A 22915-nucleotide genomic window follows, 5' to 3' on the forward strand; every position below is an offset into this window, starting at 1 on the left:
CCTGGTGGCGCAGTGGTTGAGAGTCCGCCTGCCGATGCAGGGGATACGGGTTCGTGCCCCGGTCTGGGAGGATCCCATATGCCGCGGAGCGGCTGGGCCCGTGAGCCATGGCCGCTGGGCCTGCGCATCCGGAGCCTGTGCTCCGCAACGGGGGAGGCCACAACAGTGAGAGGCCCGCATACCGCAAAAAAAAAAAAAAAAAAGAAAGAAAATGGAAACCAAAAAGTGGCCTTAAAGCTTATAATCTGTATCTATCCATATCCTTCCTTTGGCTAGCTATTATAAATAATGAGGGGATATAGTCAGCATGGGAAGAGAATAAGATTTGAAATCATAATGGCTAGGGTTAAATCTGGACTGTGCCATGCTACTCCTGAGCCAGTCATCCAAGATTAGAAAGCTACATTTTTTTCTCACAAACCTGGAGGTCTTAGGAGGGCTTTATGTCAAATACAGTGAGTAAATTGAGGTAAATGAATAAGACTTAGTGTGTTCTTAACATGAACAAGATACTCTGAAGGTTCCCTAACATATGTGTCTTCATTTGATTATTAAAATTCTATGTTGTAAATTTTTGTTTTTTAGAGAAGAAAATAACTGAGGCTTAGAAAGTTTAAGTAACATTATCAATATTATATAGCAAATACTTGGTGGAGCCAGCCTTCAATTCTAGGCAGTTTGTTTCTATACACTGTGCTGTTAACCATTCTCCTATGCTATGTGATCTGATAACAATCATGGTAGTAAAACTAATAATAGCAAATTTTACTCTTACTATTACAGTAATCAGTTGAAAATAGTAATTTTAAATTATCTAAATAAAGTGGGTAGTATATTTAGAGAGGGGAGACCAATCTGGCTTGAGCAGATAAAGTATTCTAGAAGTATGAAAAATACAGGTACAAAGAAAGTATCCTGGAACATGAGTCACAGATATCTGAGAAAGTGTCAAAAGTTCATAGATGTCTTCTTCCAATGTAGAGTAGCCAAGAAGAGCGGACTGAGCTGTGAGAGAAGAGGTTATGTTTATGTGAGTTTCTATGGTACCAGAGAGGTAACAAAGTCACTGATAATAATGTTGACCCTATAGGTAGTTAGACATCATTATCTGTATACAACAAGAGTGTCCCTCTGCAATGCACAACTCAGCTTCTCAGGTCCAAGAAAGATATTCTTGACAACTAAACTTAATGAAATAAGGTAGGTTTTCTGTGTATAAATTAAAGATGTGTTTTCAGGGTTCATGTTGTAATTTATTTTAGGATGTGAACTGGAAACACATTGCCAAACTCACTGAAAAAGCAAAGCTAGAAAAATAGAGCTTCTTTAGAATTGGAATAACACAGAAACCCCAGTTGGTGTTTTATCTTTTCACAGTGAATTTATTTAGCTATATTGAGATCGATATCATAAGACAATTCAGAGCTTGCTGAAGAGGACTGATTAAACTGTATATGGTTTTTAATGGAAATATGCCTATCTAAATGGACAGCACAGTATGGTGGCATTAAACTTGTAAGGATACTTTACAAGTTTACAAGGTAAAGAATAAAAGCTTAATTCCATATAGTAAATTATTTTAGTATATGTGCTGCCGAAGCCAGCAGTCCATGTAGTAAATTAAAACACAACAATGAATGTTGTTTGTGAGATGACACCCAGGTTTTTCAATTAGAAACCTATGGTACTTATTAACCTACAGTTATTTTTCACTCCTTGGACACAACACTCTGCACTCACAAAATGTATTTAATTTGAGGACTCCAAAATTCTTAGCACTGAGAAATTCAACAATGCAAACTATCAAACAATATGAAGAGCTATGCTTTTAGTTGTCCCCACTACAAAAGCACTGAAAGGTCAAGAATCTTGCTAGGGCCTCCCTGGTGGCGCAGTGGTTGAGAGTCCGCCTGCCGATGCAGGGGACACGGGTTCGTGCCCCGGTCTGGGAGGATCCCATATGCCGCGGAGCGGCTGGGCCCGTGAGCCATGGCCGCTGGGCCTGTGCATCCGGAGCCTGTGCTCCGCAACGGGGGAGGCCACAACAGTGAGAGGCCCGCATACCGCAAAAAGAAAAAAAAAAAAAAAGAATCTTGCTAAAAGTCACTTGGAGTATCTTTGTTTTAATTTGGATTAGAAGAAAAACAACTTCACAGAAAAGTCACAAGTGGAAGCTGGAGGTTAGGATCAAATACCAGACGATCGCTTAAGGGCAAGTTATGAAAGATCTAAATGACAATCTAAGTCAAGTAGACTTTAATAGTCAATGAGAAACCCTTGAAAATTTAAGCATGTCACCCTTAAGAGTGACATGTTTAAAATGGTGCTTTAGGAAGTGTATCATAGTAGAAATGCACAGTAGGACAAAGTGTCAAGAAAACCAACCAATGGAATGGTGTAATATTCCTGATGAGAGTTATGGAACCTCGAATAGGACAATGAATAAAGCAATATAGTGCTAATTATACATGTTTGTATGTTTTTTAACAAAATAATATATAACATAGTATATATTTCATAAGTATTATGTACACCATATGTAAGGTATAATATATTTTGATGAATATAGTTGTGAATCAATAGTTTCCAGGCATCATGATAGCTTTAAAGATATGCATGTGAGTGAAAGCAGGCCAATGAGACTGTATTACGGAAATTTGATGGAGCAATAAGGAGAGAGGCTCTTTTGTTCTGGAATTGCTGTGAGGATAAAGCATGAGTATGGAGCTGCTGCTAGGCAAATTACCACTACAAGGAAAGATCCCACTTGAATGAAGCCAAAGTAAAAAGTGAGAGGAAGTTTCCTGTTAGTACTTGAGCCCTGTGTTCAGTAGTACCTAAAGCTATATAATCTAGGCATTTACATTATGTGAACAGATTCATGTCACTTTTTAGTCTTCAGAGGAGACTAAACAATCTTCAGTGGAGTTTTTAGTCACTGACAAGTGAAAAAACATCTTTTTAACAAAGTCATAAAATCCAAGGGAGCAGAATTTTGAGAGAGAGGTGGTGGGGTTTTAATTAGCAATTTTACATGCTACAGAGTTGAAAATACATAGGTTTGTTATTTGTGATGTTTAACAGCACAGTTTCAGTAAAATAGCAGTGGTCATAGTAAAACCTTAGTTTGTTAGAGTCTGTGAAGTAGATAAGTGATGAAGAATAAGCAGCAGTTGCAGGCAATCTTTTAGAAATATTAGATGAAGATCGGGGATAAAAAGTAGTCAGAAAAGTAACTATGGTTGAAGGAAGGTTTACTCAGGAAAGAGGGCACTGGAGTGTGAATGGAATGGAAGGCATTGCTGAAGCCAGAACCAGACAAAATAGAGAAAGGCCTTTGAGCAAAAAAGGAAAGTATAAGCTTATGTCATAAAGGCATTAATTACGGCATTACTTACAATAGAAAGCTCTCGTTAGAAGCTAGGTAATGTTAAATAATTATCACAAAATAAATTTAAAATACTTAATAGTATATAAGCTGCTCATATTAAAAGGTCAAGTGAAACACTGTGATGCATGACACTATATAGAATGGAACAGTCTTCTAAAAATGAGAATATATTTTCTGAATTTTTTATAATAATTTATAGTAAAATGCTTTTAAAAGCATAAGGATATATAGAAGGCATAAAAGGGCAATGAGATAAAAATATATTAAAAAATTAACATTCGAGAGGGAAAAAGTTAGGAACATTAAATAGGATGTCAGGTCAGTCGCTTGTCATTTATCAAACCTATGTAGTGGTTAAAATGATCCAAAGACTGTTCCAATTGTTTTAGAAATATTAACTCTTTTAATTCTTATGTTAACTCCATAACGTAGACGACATATTATCTACTTAAAGAAGAAGAAACTATTTAAACAGAAAGTAGAATTAATTTAGTTAACATCACTCAGCTATTAAGGTGAAAATCTGAGATCTGAATGAAGACCAATCTGGCTTCAGAGTCCACAAATCTAAAAACTATTCTAGGTGGCTTGCAAAGTTTTGTTTTGTCTGTCCTATGAATGGTGCAAGCTATCAATATAAAAATATATATTGCTGTCATAATATTTACTTGTCACTTAAACTTTTATAGGAAAAAGTCCTGTAGATTTCTCTAATTCACTATCATTTTTCATATAAAAGCCATTGTTTTCCCACCTAGGCTCTTTACTTTTTTAAAAAAATTATTTTATTGAAGTATAGTTGATTTATAGTGTTGTGTTAGTTTCTGGTGTATAGCAAAGTAATTCAGTTATACATAGATATAATAGTTTGCATCTTCTAATCCCAAACTCCCAATCCATCCCTTCCCCACATCCCTTCCCTCTTTCAACCACAAGTCTGTTCTCTATGTCTGTGAGTCTGTATCTGTTTTGTAGATAAGTTCATTTGTGTCATATTTTAGATTCCACATGTAAGTGATATCATATGGTGTTTGTCTTGTTCTGTCTGACTTACTTCACTTAGTATGATAATCTCTAGGTCCATCCATGTTGCTGCAAATGGCATTATCTGATTCTTTTTATGGCTGAGTAGTATTCCATTGTGTGTGTGTGTGTGTGTGTGTGTGTATACACACCTATATTTATATACCACATCTTCTTTATCCACTCATCTGTCGATGGACATTTGGATTGTTTCCAGGTCTTGGCTATTGTAAATAGTGCTGCTATGAACATAGCAGTACATGTATATTTTCAAATTATAGTTTTGTCTGGATATATGCCCAGGAGTGGGATCGCTGGATCATATGGCAACTCTATTTTCAGTTTTTTGTGGAACCTCCATACTGTTTTCCATATTGGCTGCACCAATTTACATTCCCACCACCAGTTTAGGAGTGTTCTCTTTTCTCCACACCCTCTCCAGCATTTATTTGTAATCTTTTTAATGATGACTATTCTGACCAATGTGGGTGTGCGGTGGTACCTCATTGTGGTTTTGATTTGCATTTCTCTAATAATTAACATTGTTGAGCATCTTTTCATGTGCCTATTCGCCATTTGTATTAGACTCTTTTAAATTAGGAAGATGGAATAAAAAATATACAGAGTTTAAATATGGCTCATAGTTTCATGTGACACAATACCAATATTAAAGAATAGATGATATGGTGTAATGGAAATTCCCTAGATTAGTAACATGTTTCTGAATATTGTTCTTAATCTACTACTGACTATCTAAGGGACATTAATCAGTGAGTCTGAGTCTCTTAATATCTCCAAGCCTCCAAAAAAAGGGTTGAATCTGTGGCTTTATAGTTTTCTTCAGTTGATAAATGATAAGGGTCACTTTTTTTTATTTCCCATATCTTGGGGATCATCTCTCATTGTCTGATGGTCAACATTTTATAACAACATTGTTTCATATATTTTGGTTATTAATTTTTTAAAAGTCATTGGTTTTATTTTATTTATTTAAAAAAATTTTCTTGGAGTATAGTGATTTACAATGTTGTGTTAGTATCTGTGTTCAGCAAAGTGAATCATTTATACATATACATATATCCACTCTTTTTTTTTAGATTATTTTCCCATGTAGGTTATTACAGAGTACTGAATAGAGTTCCCTGTGCTCTACTGCAGGTTCTTATTAGTTATCTACTTTATATATAGTAGTGTGTATATGTCAATCCCAGCCTCCCAATTTATCCCCCCCATCCCCTGGTAACCATAAGTTTGTTTTCTACATCCGTGACTCTACTTCTGTTTTGTAAATAAGTTTATTTGTATGCTTTTTTTTTAGATTCCACATATAAGTGATATCATATGATAATTGTCTTTCTGTGTCTGACTTGCTTCATTTGGTTTGACAATCTCTAGGTCTATCCATGTTGCTGCAAATGGCATTATTTTGTTCTTTTTTATGACTGTGTAAAATTCCATTGTATATATGTACCATATCTTCTTTATCCATTTCTCTGTTGATGGACATTTAGGTTGCTTACATGTCCTGGGTATTGTAAATATTGCTGCAATGAACATTGAGGTGCATGTATATTTTAAAATATTTTTAAATCATTAATTTTTCAGGTAGTGTGGTAAATATATATATATATATATATATATATAAAATAATTTGCAATCCTTATTTTTTGTGACGAGCAGATTAATACAAGATTTTGAAGCTATAGAAGCAAACATATGTGGGTTAGGGCCATATTAAGAAAAATTAATATTTAAGATATATTAATGGTAAATTAGTATCTAGTTTTCAAATATTTTCATATAAAACTTATTTCTTATCAAATTAATTTTCCATAGTTTATAGTACCTTTGTAATCAATAGAATTTCTATTAAAGAAATTTGAAATAGCTGCCAAACATGCTGTAATTTAGCTACTCATTTAAAGAGGAATTATCTTGAACTGATAGAATCTTCAAGTTTTAATGTTTATCAAAAAAGTATTAGAGGAGTGGGCAGGAAAGAACTGTTTCAGTTATCTTCCTCTGTTTTTGAACAGTTTCTTAGTTAAAGATCTCCAGTTTTACTTAGGTTTGAAAGAAAAAGTAGAGCAGTGGAAGTTTAAGTATATTATAGCCCGAGGGAATTTGGATATGGAATAATTTAAATAACAAACTCATTTCTTTCCCAGCTCCTAAGGAGATGTTTAATGGAATTTCAGTGGAAGCTTCATAACACTGCACAGTGGGGAATCAGTTTTTATCCAAATTCAAGGGAGAAAATGATTCTTTGATCCCAAAGAGGTTAAAATGCCCTTCCCTTTACCATTACAGAGGAAAAAATATATTGTTAATGAGTGAAAAGGGATTGTGGAAGAGAAAATAAAGTTGTAAAACCACATAGAAGTACAAGACGACTGCAAGAGAGCATGCAGTTGAGAGAGCATATGATTAATTTCTAACATATAACAATTTATTGTTTATTCTGTATAATCGAATCACTATTATTAAAGAAGTGGCTATGCTTGAGTTGACTGTATCATGACTACTATATTAAACAAACAAGCCAAGTAAGGTTAAGAACTTGTTAGTAAGTAGTCCTGTAATCTATTATTTGTTTAAGAGGAAAATGTGCCCATTTGAACCTTCAAACACATTTTTTAAAACCCTGTCTTCTTAAATAATCAAAAAGTCCATTTTCCACAGTTGAATATGACTACAATCAACAAAGCTAAAATTATCTTGTCTAAGCATAACATACAGATGAATTATCAAACAGGTCATAGATGTAGAAACAGTGGAAATGGGTCAATCAAAGTAGAAACAGTGTTCTCTAAAATAAATGCAAACATTAAACCTTTGCTGATATTTGAAGAGAGAAAACAATGTGTCCTCTCATGAGTTATCATGTCCCTGTTTCCTCTGAAGTACACAATCTGAGAAGAACTTAGAGAAAATGGCACAATCCATTTAACCATATTAATTTTAAATTTAAAATCATTTTGCAAAGAAATTTTAAAGTATTTCAGTGACAACTGAGATGTATCTATGAGGATCCATAGAATAATTCAGCACTCCTAAGTAAATTGTGTTCACATGTCTTATTTTGGTGTGAACTATATCTGATCATTATAAAACTGTGGCACTTTAAATTACTTTCTCAAAATATAAGCATTGTATACCCAAATGGCAACAGTCAAATACTGGGTATTTGAAAACAGTTAAGTTTGCTAAACGTACTCAACTACCCTATTTAACCTGACATTTTTGAGAAGTTAAGTAAAGTTTTTATGATATTGAGTTAGCTGTATTATCATTATCCAATCATAAATATAATATCAGTAATTTACTTGATACTGATATTACACACTAAACATAGACTACACTAGCAGCTAACAACATTATGGCCCTTATGCTATTTAGATTGATATTTAGTTTACATATAGATTTTTGATGAAATCAAAATAGGCAATGAGCAATTTACATTAAGTAAATTTTTGGCTTTTTTAAATGAAAAGCTAGTTAGAAACTAAGTAACTGGCATCAAGAGAAGACCAATAATTTGCATTGTGAATCTTCACAAATAAATTAATTTTGACTGCATTTATTGGGATTAAACTTTCCTAGGCTAATTTAGCACACACTTTTATTAGACTAGACGACTGAATGAGGATTAAGATGGAAAGTGGAAATTCTAGAGTGTGACCAACGCTGTCACAGGGTCAGGACCATTAGCTGTTTTCATATAAACTAAAATGCCGTGCACACACTTCTTAATAACATTTTTAGCTTAGGCCCCACCTACACCAAGATTTTGTTTCCAAAGTGTCTGCTCCTCTGTGTCCAGAGAGGAACACTCAGGAGAGAAAAACCCAGTTTATGTTTCCCTCTGCCAATCACTACTCAGGATTCTTTTTTTTTTTAATAAATAAAGATTGTAAATGTTTAAGGTGTTCAACATGGTGTTTTGACATAAATATACAGAGCGACATGATTACTGTAGTCAAGCTAATTAGTATATCCATCTCCTGAGATCCACTCTCTAAGCAGATTTCTAGGATACAATACATTAGTACTAACTGTAGTCACCATGCTTCACATTAGATCTCTAGAATTCATTCATCCTACATAACTACAACTTGCACACTTTGCCCACCCTCTTTCCATTCCCCCCAGCTCCTTGCCTCGGGTACCTGACTTTAAACTTGCAAATACTCTGTTCAAAGTGTGTTATACTGCATTTCATTGAAGTAAAGATGATTTTGATTATAAAGGTATATCTTTATCTGCATTCTACTAAGAAGAAAAAAAACCTGGCCATGCAATTATGACACAATATTTTCTTCTCAATTTGAATTTTATATTATTCTTTTGGCCAGAGCCCAAGACATACATTTATATTATTTATCATTTTTGTATACCCATGAAACAGGAAATATAAATTAAGGAATTAGTTAAGGTCTTTATAAAGCTTCATAACAATCATATCAAACTCTTGTTTTCTACCCAGAGTGATTCAGGTTCATGGTTTTTCACATAGCATTGTCTACTGCACCATCATGAGAGTTACTGAAGCAACATTTTCAGAGTAGGGCTCCCTGTTGTCTCTAGGATTTTATTGTAAGTCATCAATATTCCTTTGGTAAATTTTAATACTGGCACTTTTCTTTTTTGATTGTGTGTCACATAAATTAACTATTTAAAGTGAACAATTCAGTTATATTTGGCACCTTCGCAATGTTGTATAACCATTACCCCTATCTAATTTCAAAATATTTTCATCACTCCCCCAAACAAAACTTGTATCCATTAAGCAGTTACTCCTCATTTTCCCCCTGGCCTCCCTAGTCCCTGGTACCCACCACCCTGCTTTCTGTTTCTGTGGATTTACCTATTCTGGATATTTCATATAAATGGAATCAGGTAATATATGATCTTTTGTGTCTGTTGTCTTTAACTGCACATAGATTGTAGCATGTATTAAGACATTCCTTTTTATGGCTGACTGATATTATATTGTATGCATATTGCCTAATTTACCTATCTATTTATCAGTTAAATATTTAGGTTGTTTCTACCTTTGACTCTTGTGAGCGATTCTGCTATTATTGTGCATTTTCAAGGTTTTTCTTTTTTTGAGTGTCTTTATTTCTTTTGGATATATGTCTAGAATTGGAATTACTGGGTCATTTGATAATTCTTTGGTTAACTTCGTAATGAACCACCAAACTAGTTTCCACATGTATAGACAACACATTATTAAAATCATGGCAGAATATATTATAGAATATTTAAAAACAATACCCTGGAATTATAATCCTTCTTCAAATCGTTCTTAAGAGATCTCTTTACTGAAAATTCAAAGAGTTGTCCGTCATACAATCAGATGTACTTGTCAAGTTTTCACATGTATAAGTAAAGACAACTATATCATTACTGCCAACTCACCATCAATTAAGAAATGTTAAATTGGGCATAAAAACATGTCTCTTAGAATTAGTGAAATTAGAACTTTTAAACATCATCCTTCATTCAGATGTATTTAAGAGATGTTTTTGCTTACTTAGGAATTGAAAACAATGCTTAGTAATTACTACTGAAAAAAACATTAAAAAATATTTACAAAATGTTATCTCAAGCAAGGTAAATTTCACTGCACCCTTTACCACTTAATGAAAAAATACTTTAGTTTTTGTATACAATGTGTTTATTTCATTGTGTCTGTTTTAAATTTTAGATGTATTTTAAACATAACGTATACACGTACGTATGGAATTTTATCTTCTCTACTTATTTATTTTTCTAATGGTACATTTCTAGAAGGAATGCCAAGTTGACAGGGAGCTAACAAGACAGGGCAGATCCAAGTTCTGGTAGTTCTAGATCTTTAAAACTCTGGATGGTTCTTTTTTTTTTTTTTTTTGCGGTACGCGGCCCTCTCACTGTTGTGGTCTGTCCCGTTGAGGAGCGCAAGCTCAGCGGCCGTGGCTCACGGGCCCAGCCGCTCTGCAGCATGTGGGATCTTCCCGTGTCCCCTGCATCGGCACGCGGACTCTCAACCACAGAGCCACCAGGGAAGCCTGGATGGTTCTTTTTAAGAATAATAAGAAATTATAATTAAAAATTAGGTACAAATATTAATGTTTATCTAGAATTAAGAAGATAACACACACAATTCCAAATTTTAGAATCTGTTGATTGCCACAAGCATCAGAAACTCCTAGGAACTTGGGAGGGATCCACATGAGAGATCTTGAAGTTTGAACTTCCTTGGCTTCTCAGAAAATCCACCCATATATTATGCACTGTGGGCAACTAATCATTTTCTTCTATGTATTTGCAGGCAAGAAAAAAAAAAAAAAGGACTGAACCCCAGAAACATGACAATTGCTTTGAAAATGGCTTTGGACTAAAAGAGTCTCCATGTGTTTCATAATGGAATCATTTTGCTTATGAAAAATGCCTGTGAGGATGTCATAGAATGCTGCTGCTGGAAGATTCAAAGGTATCTAATCTAATATTCTTACTTTATAGTTGAAGAAAATGAGTGGCAGAGATGTGAACTGACTTGTACAATATCATAATTCTAGCTAAAAGAAGGCCAGAATGCAGCTTTTGCCCAATTTCAGTACACTTATTTTTCTAATGTTGAACAAATAACTCTAGAATTACCCAAACTTTTAGTACTACTAAATTCTGTAAATTGATCCAATTAGGGAGACATAGTTAGGGAAGAAGATGATGGAGGAAAGCAAAGGAAACCAGGAGCCAGTGTGCATTTACTATGTATTAGTAACTGTGCTTTGTTCTTTATAATATAGTCTCATATTTAATAATCACAAAATCGCTGTCCTCATTTTACAGGTGAGGACACTGAAACTCAAAGATGATATCTAACTTGATTTAGTTTTCTTTCTACTGCAAGTTACCTTGTAAAAACAAGGGGCCCTATGTACTGCTGCATATACTTGCCTTTGTCATTTCTACCTCTACATCCTTTCTTAAGCTTTCATACATCTTTTTCACCTGTCAAATGATTAATTATCCTTTGAACATAAGATTAACTCTCATAGGTTCTTCCCAAACATACCATGGGAATGTGTCAGTGTATTCACATACAAAGAGCTCCCATAAAGACACCATGTGACAAGTAGTATATCAGTGTTAGAACAAGGTTGCTTAAGAGATCATCAAAGGGATAAGTCTTTCCAGGATGGTCTGTCCTGAGAAAGCATCAGAGAAGCCATTGCATTGAACTATATTTTGAGGGATAAAAAGACATATTACTCCAAGCAAACCATGTGAAAAGTATATCCCAACTTGGCTAAAGCAAAAGGCTTTCATTGAAAAGTGGTGCAAAGGAATGCTGATGAACTGGTTAGAACCTGTATAACCAGAGGTCTTGCTTATTGATGCAAGCAATTTGTGTTTCAATTAATAGCTAATGGAAACATGCTGGAGATTTTTATTATGGTAACATTAACAAAGAAATAGCTTTCAGAAGATCGTCCTCAATATATAGAAGGAATATGAGGAGAGAAAAACGATGGCAGAAGGCAAGTGGGAAAGTTATTAAAAGCAAGGTGTGAGCAACTAGAAATTGAAGTGACATATATCCTATTTATTAAATCAAACTTACCGTTAGCTTTTGTGAAGGCAGAATCATGCTTCTTTCTTTGTGTTACCTACCTTATTTCTGTCTCAGTTCTACAAATACAGAAACTGCTCCATTAGAGCTCATGAGTGACAGTTTATTTTCTAAATCTCTTGCTTCTCACTAGTACATCACTCTCCCCTTCTGATCTGACCTCAAATCCCCCAGTCAATAGAGCATGAGACAGTGACAAGTTCCTTTGACTCTTCAATCAATAAGTAGGTGGCTTAGCAAAGATTAATAATGATGATCATCATTCTTTGTAAGTCTGACATTGTCATTCAGACATCTGAGAAGATGGATAATTAGACCATATTCAAAATAGTGAAACATGTATGAGTTTCATAAAAATAATAAGATAGAACTTTTTGATTGTGCTCAAATACTTGTATTTTATGCTATGTAAAATACAAGCTGTGAGCAGTGAATCCAATTGTACTTTTATTTATTTTTCCCTTTATCTACTTATCAGCAAAACCAAAATAAGACAAATGTAATATTTTCCAGATATTATGTTAATGTAGAAATAATGTGGAAATAGGTGATTTATGTTTTGGTACATTATGAAGAATTATAGGGATTTCAGCCTGTTTTACAATGTTTAAATAATAAAAGCAATCTATATTTCTAATACTTGGATTGATATATGCCAAGATTCTCTAAGTTTCCACCATTTAAGAAGAAATCTGGGGCTTCCCTGGTGGAGCAGTGGTTGAGAGTCCGCCTGCCGATGCAGGGGACACGGGTTCGTGCCCCGGTACGGGAGGATCCCGCGTGCCGCGGAGCGGCTGGGCCCATGAGCCATGGCCGCTGGGCCTGCGCGTCCGGAGCCTGTGCTCCGCAATAGGAGAGGCCACAACAGTGAGAGGCCTGCGTTATGCAAAAAAAACACAAAAAACAAAAAACAACTTAACTCATAACTCTCACGTTGTGCTTTTTTTTTTCAGTTGACATGTGTTTCTAGTTCGCAATCCTCAAAAAGGTACATTAGCATCACTTATGGAGGTGTAGGGGAGGAAAAACAATTTTCTTTTCAGCCTTCTAAGTTCTTGGCTTAGAACCCCTGTAATAAGGGACAGATTAACAGGAGAAAAACAGACAGAAGTTTAATAACATATATATATTTCCTATATATATATATGGAAGATACCCAGAAAAACTAATTCCCATAAATGGCCCAAGCCATTACCATAAATACCTTCTTAAGCTAAAGACGAAAGAAAGCTGTTGAAGTGTGTGGAGCCAGTTGGGGGAAGTTATCAGGCAAAGCACAGTAAATAAGGGAATAGTTGTTATGCAGATTTGTCTTGCCTACTCCACCTGATAAGAGTTTCTAGTGATTTAGTGGTCCTCCGCCTCAGGGTACAGAAAGAAAGACACCCTTACAAGTGGAGGTTTCCCTTACAAATGTAAATGTCTCTTGCAAAAAGATACCATCTATTAGAGGGTCTCCTGTGTCTGCTGTTTCTTAAAAAATTTATTTGGGCTTCCCTGGTGGTGCAGTGGTTGAGAGTCCGCCTGCCGATGCAGGGGACATGGGTTCGTGCCCTGGTCCAGGAAGATCCCACATGCCACAGAGCGGTTGGGCCCGTGAGCCATGGCCGCTGAGCCTGTGTGTCCGGAGCTGGGAGAGGCCACAACAGTGAGAGGCCCGCTTACTGCAAAAAAAAAAAAAAAAAAAATTAAAAAAAAGCAATGACCGGGCTTCCTTGGTGGCGCAGTGGTTCAGAGTCTGCCTGCCGATGCAGGGGACACGGGTTCGTGCCCCGGTCCGGGAAGATCCCACATGCCGCGGAGCGGCTGGGCCCGTGAGCCATAGCCACTGAGCCTGCGCGTCTGGAGCCTGTGCTCCGCAACGGGAGAGGCCACAACAGAGAGAGGCCGGCGTACCAAAAAAAAACAAAACAAACAAAAAAACAAAACAAACAAAAAAAACAATGACCTGCCTCAAAGAGGCATTTTTAGGGGTGGCAAATTCTGCTCCCCTTCAGAGGTCCCCTGTGTGACAATTCTGATTACTCTAATTAGAGAGATTTGGAGTTCCACTCAGCCTTTTAAACTACGGGCAATCTGATACCTATCCTAAATAGAGAATTCCAAAAGAATTTACTCTGTTTTAGAATATGAGGTTTTCTTGTTATTGTATTTTTAAAAGGAAAAAAATATATAGTTTATATAATAACTTAGATGGAAACAAACCTGCCCTAATGAACTACTTCTAATCTGTATGCTGAAAAAAATTAATGCATGACTATTCTAAATACTCTAAAATAAAAATACTGAATGCATGTAGATTGCATTTGAAAGTAGAGGTAAGCTCTTCTTAGGAAATTTGATTTCCTATTACCTGTAGGAAATATACACAATACTAATGGAAGTGAATAGCAGATCATTTTCACTGGTACTAAAAAATGATTCAGGAACAAATGGAATTCATACAACTGCTTTGCTTTCCATGGAGAGACAAAGAGAGAGACGGATAGAGAGAGATGACAGAGAGAGAAATGGCAGAGAGAGAGAAGGGGGTCTGGTTTCTCGTTTATTTTGGATTTCTGTTATTAGCTGTGTACACTTTTAGGCTTTTTATATGTTCATTTTGATCATTTTATCATTACGAAATGTTCTTTACCACTGGTTGTGATATTATGATTTATAATAAGAAATATATATTTGGTCTTCGTCCCATTTCTCGCATAAACATCCCCAAACAGTGATAAGAGCAAGGAGCATATTTTGTTATAATATTTGGTTTCTTATCTTCAGTTCCGGATATTGCTTCAGAGCTATAAAGTGAAATGGGTGTCTTGTTATTCATAAAAAGCCTCTTTCAACCCCAACTGAGTTTATGTTAATGAGGTGACTTTTAGAAGTCCTCTGAAGTTGGGTTGGTTTCCAGGGGATCCAACCATGTGATTAGAAGGTTGGAACTTTCAGCCCCACCCCTTGTTCTTCCTTGGAGGGGAGAGGGGCTGGAGATTGAGTTCAATCACCAATGGCCAAGGATTTAATCAATTGTGCCTATGTAATAAAGCTTCCATTAAAAATCCCAAAATGGAGACGGTTCAGAGAGCTTCCATGTTGACAGAGATTCATCTGCTCCAAGAGATCATGGAAGCTGCACCTCTTTCCCCACACTTTGCCTTATTCATCTCTTTCATCTGGCTGTTGCTGCTGTTGACTTAAAAAAATGCACAACGTGAGAGTTGCGAGTTAAGTTTTATTTGGGGCAAAATGAGGGCTGCAGCCTGGGAGACAGCATCCCAGATAGCTCTGAGAAACTGCTCCAGAGAGGTTCGGGGAAAGCTCAGTATATATGATTTTGGCGAAGAGGGAGTACATTGCAGTCGAGCACATATTTTTTGCACAGGTTTCTGCTCATCTCCTGAAGGTCACTGCTAGTCAAGAGGAGCAGACGTCACCATGAAGGATTTTAGTGTTTTTCTAGATATGAGGAGATACAAGAACTGGGCTCATAAAATCGGCTCCTGAAAAGAGTTCTGTGAGCACCTCTAACAAATTAATTGAACCCAAGGCAGGGGTCCTGGGAACCTCCAGTCAATAGCTGGTTGGTCAGAGGCACAGGTGATAGTCTTGGCTTGTGATTGTCATCTGAAGGAGGTAGGGTACATTTTGTAGGATGGAGCCCTTAAGCTGTGGGATATGATGCTATCTCTGGGTACATAATGTCAGAACTGAGTTGAATTGTAGGACACTCAGCTGGTGTCTGGAGAATTGCTTGGTGGTGTGTGGGAAAAACTTCTCCCCTGCCCCCCTCCCATTGGAAATCAGGTCCCAGATCCCTTTTATGGGGAATATGTTCTTTATCCCCAAATCTATTCTGCCAGATATTTATACTGTCACTCCAGCTTGCTTATGATCAGTTTTTGCATGTCATTTCTTTTTCCATCGTTTAACTTTTAACCTATATATAGACACAGTACTCCTGAGTCATGCTTTTATCCATTTTGATTATCTCTGTCTAGGATTTGGCTTGTAAAAGCAATGTTAGTCTACTGTAAATATCAGCATGGATGGATTTAAGTATACCTCCTCACTGCTTATATTCTGTTGTCTTAAATGTTCTTTGTTGATTGTATTCTCACTTTTGCCACAAACTGTGGCGGTAGCACTGGCAACGCTGGTGGTAAAAGAATTTACTGACTAAGAAACAAGGGTAGAAAGCAAGATTTATTGAGTACACCGCAAGGGAGCAGCAGGCGAGACCAAGAGGGGTTCTGCGCAGGAGGAGAGAAACTGGACTTCTTTTCTGGTCCCCTCTGGTCACCATTGGGTTAATGTTCCACCTATATGGTGGTTAAGGCTGGGTGTGTCGTAGCTCAGTCTTCCTGGAATGACAACTGCTTGTGGCTGCTGGTAATTTTCCATTGGGGGAGGGTGTGTTGGTCTTATCTTGAAATGACCTCCCCAGTCTAAGATGGCTGTTCTCTTGTTAAGCTCCACAACTTTCCTGCCTTTTTTTGAATTGACTATACTTTAGTATGCTATTTCATCCTAAGTGTTTATCCTAATATTCTAATTCATCATCCCTCTTTAGTTTTCCTTTTTGGTACTTACATTCATGTGTATATCATGCAAATTGATCTAGATTTTCCATAGGCAAACTGATTTTAAGGGTACAAAGAAAAAAGAGGGCTCCAAATAATTATGAAATAAATGATCAGGAGACAAAAGCATTATTCCAAATCTATTTCCATAGACTCTCTATGATATATTTTAAATAGTTTTTTACTAAAAGTGACTAACATTTAAATTGACTTTTGCTTGCTGTTTTTATTTTGTTTTGTTTTGTTTTGAGCTTTTATTTTATATATTTTATTTTATTATTTTATTCTATTTTATGTATTTATTTTGGCCTCTCGGCATGCGGGATCTTAATTTCCTGACCAGGGATCAAACCTGTGCCCCCTGCAGTGGATGCATGGAGTCTTAACCACTGGACCACCAGGGAAGTCCCGTGCTTGCTGTTTTGATATAAAATCTTTTAGTACTTCTTTACAGTAACAATACATTTTGATTAAGAAATTTACTTGACATAGCTTTTAAATTGGCTAAAATACTATTTTACTAAAACAAGTAATGGATTACTGGTTTATTCTAACATCATCACATTTTATCTAATGGAATTCATATGTTCTATTGACATAGCTTTATGTCCCCTAACCCAAGAGTAAGAAAAGCTGTGGGTTGTGAAAATAGTCAGATACAGAAAATACTTAGCAATTGGAGCAATTCTATACCTAGAGAAAGAGAGCTAAGATAATCAATTTATTCTTTGATACTTATTAAAGAAATTTTATACTAAACATGAAAGATGTCTGAGTCTGGCAAAGATAAAATGAGAAATTTTAACAAACTAAAAATGAAAACAATATACCAAATTTATGAAACAAATATGAATTTCACTACAACACTTGAAAGGCAAGAAATATTATATTTCTTTAATACTCAAAATCATGTCAAATCTGGTTCCAAACACAAATCAATAAAATAAACCATGCTTTTAAATGTCAGACATTAATGGTGGCTCTTCTGATATCCAAAGGATGTTCAATTTTCCCAGGCTCTTATGGTCCTAGAAAAATGGGGAAGGGACCAGGGTTGTTGCCCTCAGTACTTTTGTTTCTTCTGCAATACAATTATATGGCTGAATGCCATATGTTTCAGCCTGTATTGGATGCAAATTCTCACCATGGTTTGGACATGTCTATCCTCCAGTACCTCCACATTGGGTCATGGAGACTTCACTGTGGGAGGAAATTTGTAGGTTTAGGTGTCAGTTTTACCAGGTATCAGAAACCTAGTCCCATTCAGTGTCTCCAGTTCTAATGTCTTGCAACTCCATTCCCTTTCCCTTTCCCATTCTCAAAGAAACTACCTAGAATTAAAATCCTCTCTTTATTTCTCAAAGCCTGCACCTTTATTCCTTTCCTTCTCACAAAGTCCACTTAATTACTCTAAGAGCCTAAGCTTTGGGAAATAAAGCCAGTTTAGCTCTCTTCTAGAAGTAAATAAAAAACCTCTATCTTCAAAATGGTAAACCCTATCTCCCCTCTTCAGAGTGGGTATCTGACATTCTTTCATGACTAGACTACAGCTGAGAAAACAGTTAATTTCATAACTGGCAATTCTGCTACACTAACATTTTAAATATATTGCTGTTCTTTACATACTTATTTCTGTAGCAAAGGCTGTGTTTCTGGCTCTGTAAGTGGAATTTTAAATTACAATGCAATATTATATAACTATAGACATCATAAAAAATTCATAGTGAAAGGTACAGTATTACTTCATGTGAAGAATCTCCAAACCACATGTTTGTAAAGTGTGAAACCTAGCGATCTTCAAAATCCACACAAAAAAAGATTAAAACAAGGTCGTTGTGAGGTTAATTCCAGTGAAAAACGTGCAAGTGCACATGCTCATCCTAATGCCTCTCAATCAGTGCACTTCTGCTTTTTAACTCACCATGAGATAAAATGAAGCACACCCCTGGCAGAGTCAAGATGGCAGACTAGGAGGACTTGGATTTCGCATCTCCTCACAACTAGGGCACCTACCAGGCACTGGTGGGGGACCACGGACATCTAAGGGGACGGGAGGAACCCCCAGCGACCGAGAAGGATGTGGGGCGTGGGGGAAGCGAAGGGGGAGAAGAAGTGGAGGCGGGATGGGACTGGCACCGCTGAGGGGCTGCTGGAGGGGAAGGGATCCCATGCCCAAAGGGGGAAATTGGGGGACCATTGGGAGGGCAGAGGATCAAAAGGGAGTGTGGCCAGGTTTCCCCTACCCACTTGGGCCCCCGGAAGCCTGCTGAGATCCTGGATCTGATCCTCTGCCCACCGAGGCCCCCTCCAGCTGTGTGGGTTCTGAGGGAATGGGAGGGAGGGAAAGGGGAGCAAAAGTAAAGGCCGGAGCTCCAGGAACTGCAACCCTGAGGAGTGGCTGGGGGAGGGGAGGAGTTCATACACCCAGTGGAACCCAACCATGGTTAGGAGTCCAGCAGGGATGGGGGAGACCCTGGGGGAGTCGGTGGGGTGGGGTGCGCAGGAACGGAAGGGAACGCAGCCAGCGCTTTCCCTGTCCACTTAGGCACCAGGGAAGCTATTGGGCTCCCAGGCCTAATCCTCTGCCCTCAGAGCACCTCCTGCTGCACAGAACCCAAGTCCTGCCCCTACACCCCCATCCAAGGACCTACCACTAGACTCAGAGAACCCTGTGAGACCCACTCCAATGCACGGGGCTTAACACCACCCACACATCCTAACACAGGGCTTGGTCCTCCGGCCGCCCCCCTTTTTTTTTCTGTTGTGGTTTTATTTTACCTTGCTGTAGTTGTTTGAATTATATTTTTATTTTTCCTAATATATTTTATATATTTTTTATCTTTCAAATTATATATTGTTTTTTATTCTTTGATATTGTACTGCTCCTTTTTTCTTTATTTCTTTTTTTTTTTTTTTTTTTTTTGCTGCGCCATGAGCTTACAGTATCTTGATTCCCAGGCCGGGGGTCTGGCCTGAACTCCTGTGGTGCAAGCTCCGAGTCCAAACTGCTGGACTAACAGAGAACCTCAGACCCCAGGGAATATTAGTCAGAGAGACGCTGCCCTGAGGTCCTAATCTCAGCACCAAGACCCGGCTCTATCCAACTGCCTGCAAACTACAGTGCTGGGTACCTCAGACCAAACAACCAGTAAGACAGGAATACAGGCCTGCCCATTAAAAACAACAACAACAAAAAGAAACAAACAAAAAAAATGTTACAGACAAAGGAGCAAGGTAAAAACCTACAAGACCAAATAAATGAAGACAAAATAGGCAACCTAAATAAACTCAAAATGGATTAAAGACCTAAATATAAGGCCAGATACTACAAAATCTTAGAGTAAAACATAGGCAGAATGCTCTATGACATAAATCACAGCAAGATCCTTTTTGATGCATCTCCTAGAGAAATGGAAATAAAAACAAGAATAAACAAATGGGACCTAATGAAACTTAAAAGCTTTTGCACAGACAAGGAAACCATAAACAACACGAATAGGCAGCCCTCATTGTGGGAGAAAATATTTACAAATGATGCAACTGACAAAGGATTAATCTCCAAAATTTACAAGCAGCTCATGCAGTTCAATATCAAAAAAACAAACAGCCCAATCCAAAAATGGGCAGAAGACCTAAATAGACATTTCTCCAAAGAAGATATACAGATTGCCAACAAACACATGAAAGGATGCTCAACATCACTAATCATTAGAGAAATGAAAATGAAAACTACAATGAGGTATCATCTCACACCAGCCAGAATGGCCATCATCAAAAATCTACAAACAATAAATACTGGAGAGGGTGTGGATAAAAGGGAACCCTCTTGCACTGTTGGTTGGAATGTAAATTGATACAGTCACTCTTGGGAACAATATGGAGGTTCCTTAAAAAACAAAAACAGAACTACCATATGACCCAGCAATCCCACTACTGGGCATATACCCTGAGAAAACCATAATTCAAAAAGAGTCATGTACCACAATGTTCATTGCAGCACTGTTTACAATAACCTGGACATGGAAGCAACCTAAGTGTCCATTGACAGATGAATGGATAAAGAAGATGTGGCACATATATACAATGGAATATTACTCAGCCAAAAAAAGAAACGAAATTGAGTTATTTGTAGTGAGGTGGATGGACATAGAGTCTGTCATACAGAGTGAAGTAAGAAAGACCAAAATAAATACTGTGTGCCAACACATATATATGGAATCTAAAAAAACAGAAATGGTTCTGAAGAACCTAGGGGCAGGACAAGAATAAAGACGCAGACCTAGAGAATGGACTCGAGGACAAGGGGGAAGGGTAAGCTGGGACGAAGTGAGAGTGTAGCATTGACATGTACACACTACCGAATGTAAATTAGATAGCTAGTGGGAAGCAGCTGCATAGCAGAGGGAGATCAGTTTGGTGCTTTGTGACCACCTAGAGGGGTGGGATAGGGCGGGTGGGAGGGAGACGTAAGAGGGAAGGGATATGGATATACGTATGCATATACCTGATTCCCTCTGTTATTACAGCAGAAACTAACACAACATTGTAAAGCAATTATACTCCAATAAAGATGTTAAAAAAAATGAAGCACACCCCTAAAATATGAAGCAAAAGAAACTCAAATAAATTTCTCAACTTCTCAAATCAGACAGTTTCTGATATTTGATGATTAAAGCACAGTCATTCACCAGATACATTAAGCAATTACCTAGTAATCTAAACATTTAATCAGCAAATAAAAGTTGATTGGGGGAGAGAGTAGTTTTCTGTTACTAAAAATAAATTTGAATTTTAGGCAAGATGGAAGACTAGGGAGATGATTACAAAAATCTAGATAATAAATAAGATTTTCATTGAATTTTGGATAGAAGTGCAGATGAAACTGAGCGACTTGAGAAAAAAGTATGGAATAGAACTTAGTCATGGGATGGTTATGAGGAGGTGTTGGTAAAATTTAGAGAGGTGGGCGATGGCCATATCATCTCAGATAGTTTTTAATCCTTTTAAGATATCTGATATTTCATATCATTGCTTATTTTCAGGTGAGAAAAATCAAAGCCCACACAATATGGCAGGGCCAGTATCTTTTCTCAATTCTAATTCCAAAGTACATGTTTCTAGTAATATGGCATCTGTTGGTCACATGTGTTGGGAGAGGCAGGGTGAGTGGGAGGAAGCAATTTTGTGTTTTTGGTGTTTTGATCTTAGGAAAGAGATGTCAGGCTATATTATTAAATTGATATTTTTAAATGATTCCAATATTGTGGGTTTATCTACCTTAATTATATCAGTAAGTGTAACCCTAATAATTTAAACGAATAATTTGAGGCCTAAAAAAGAAAATGTGAGATAAAATTTGCTTTAATGTCAAATGGTAAGTAACTGTTACGTAAGAGTGGAGGATTCCGAAATAACAACATCAACAGAGTAAGCCTACTAATAGCCAGTTAAGCTGGTTATGACTACTGGTCCGTCAGTTAAGTGCTTTGGTGTGCTCTTACTAAAACTGTACCCTCATTAGAGAACATACTGGCTATCATCTTCAGAAGATGATTTAGTCATTGCTTTAACACAGATTTATGTTAACCATATCTGTTTAATTAGTGAAGGCATAGAAACTCAAAAAAAAAAAACCTAACTAAATCTGTTATGAAATTTAAAAATTAAAACTGAAGAAAAAAAATTAATGTCTCTTCATTCTATTCTATTTTATATAACTTCCAAGATTTTGAAACTTTCAAAAGTTGAGAAAACTTTTTAGAAATCCATGTCTCCTCTTTGCATATGTGTATGTAAGTACATTATATGTATGTATACTTTTTTTTTTTTTTTTTTTTTGCAGTAGGTACACGGGCCTCTCACTATTGTGACCTCTCCCATTGCAGAGCACAGGCTCTGGACGCACAGGCTCAGCGGCCATGGCTCACAAGCCCAGCTGCTCCGCGGCATGTGGGATCTTCCCGGACCGGGGCACAAACCCATGTCCCCTGCATCGGCAGGCGGACTCTCAACCACTGCGCCACCAGGGAAGCCCATATATGTATGTATACTTTTATGAGTATTTGCTTGAATATATGTGTATGTGTATATTGAATGTTTATACACATATATATTTAATCAAATACTCATGAGTATGCATATATGTATAATGTATATATCTACATATATACATACACATATACACAGACTACTATATATGGGTATTAAATAATTATGTGATTTGTTCTAGGCATTCTTTTCAATAAACTTTAAATTCTAGAGTATTTTTAGATTTGCAAGAACATTGCAAAGATAGCTCAGAGTTTC

The sequence above is a fragment of the Mesoplodon mirus genome, assembly GCF_964341445.2.
Source record: "Mesoplodon mirus genome assembly, chromosome: 1".
NCBI lineage: Eukaryota > Metazoa > Chordata > Mammalia > Artiodactyla > Ziphiidae > Mesoplodon > Mesoplodon mirus.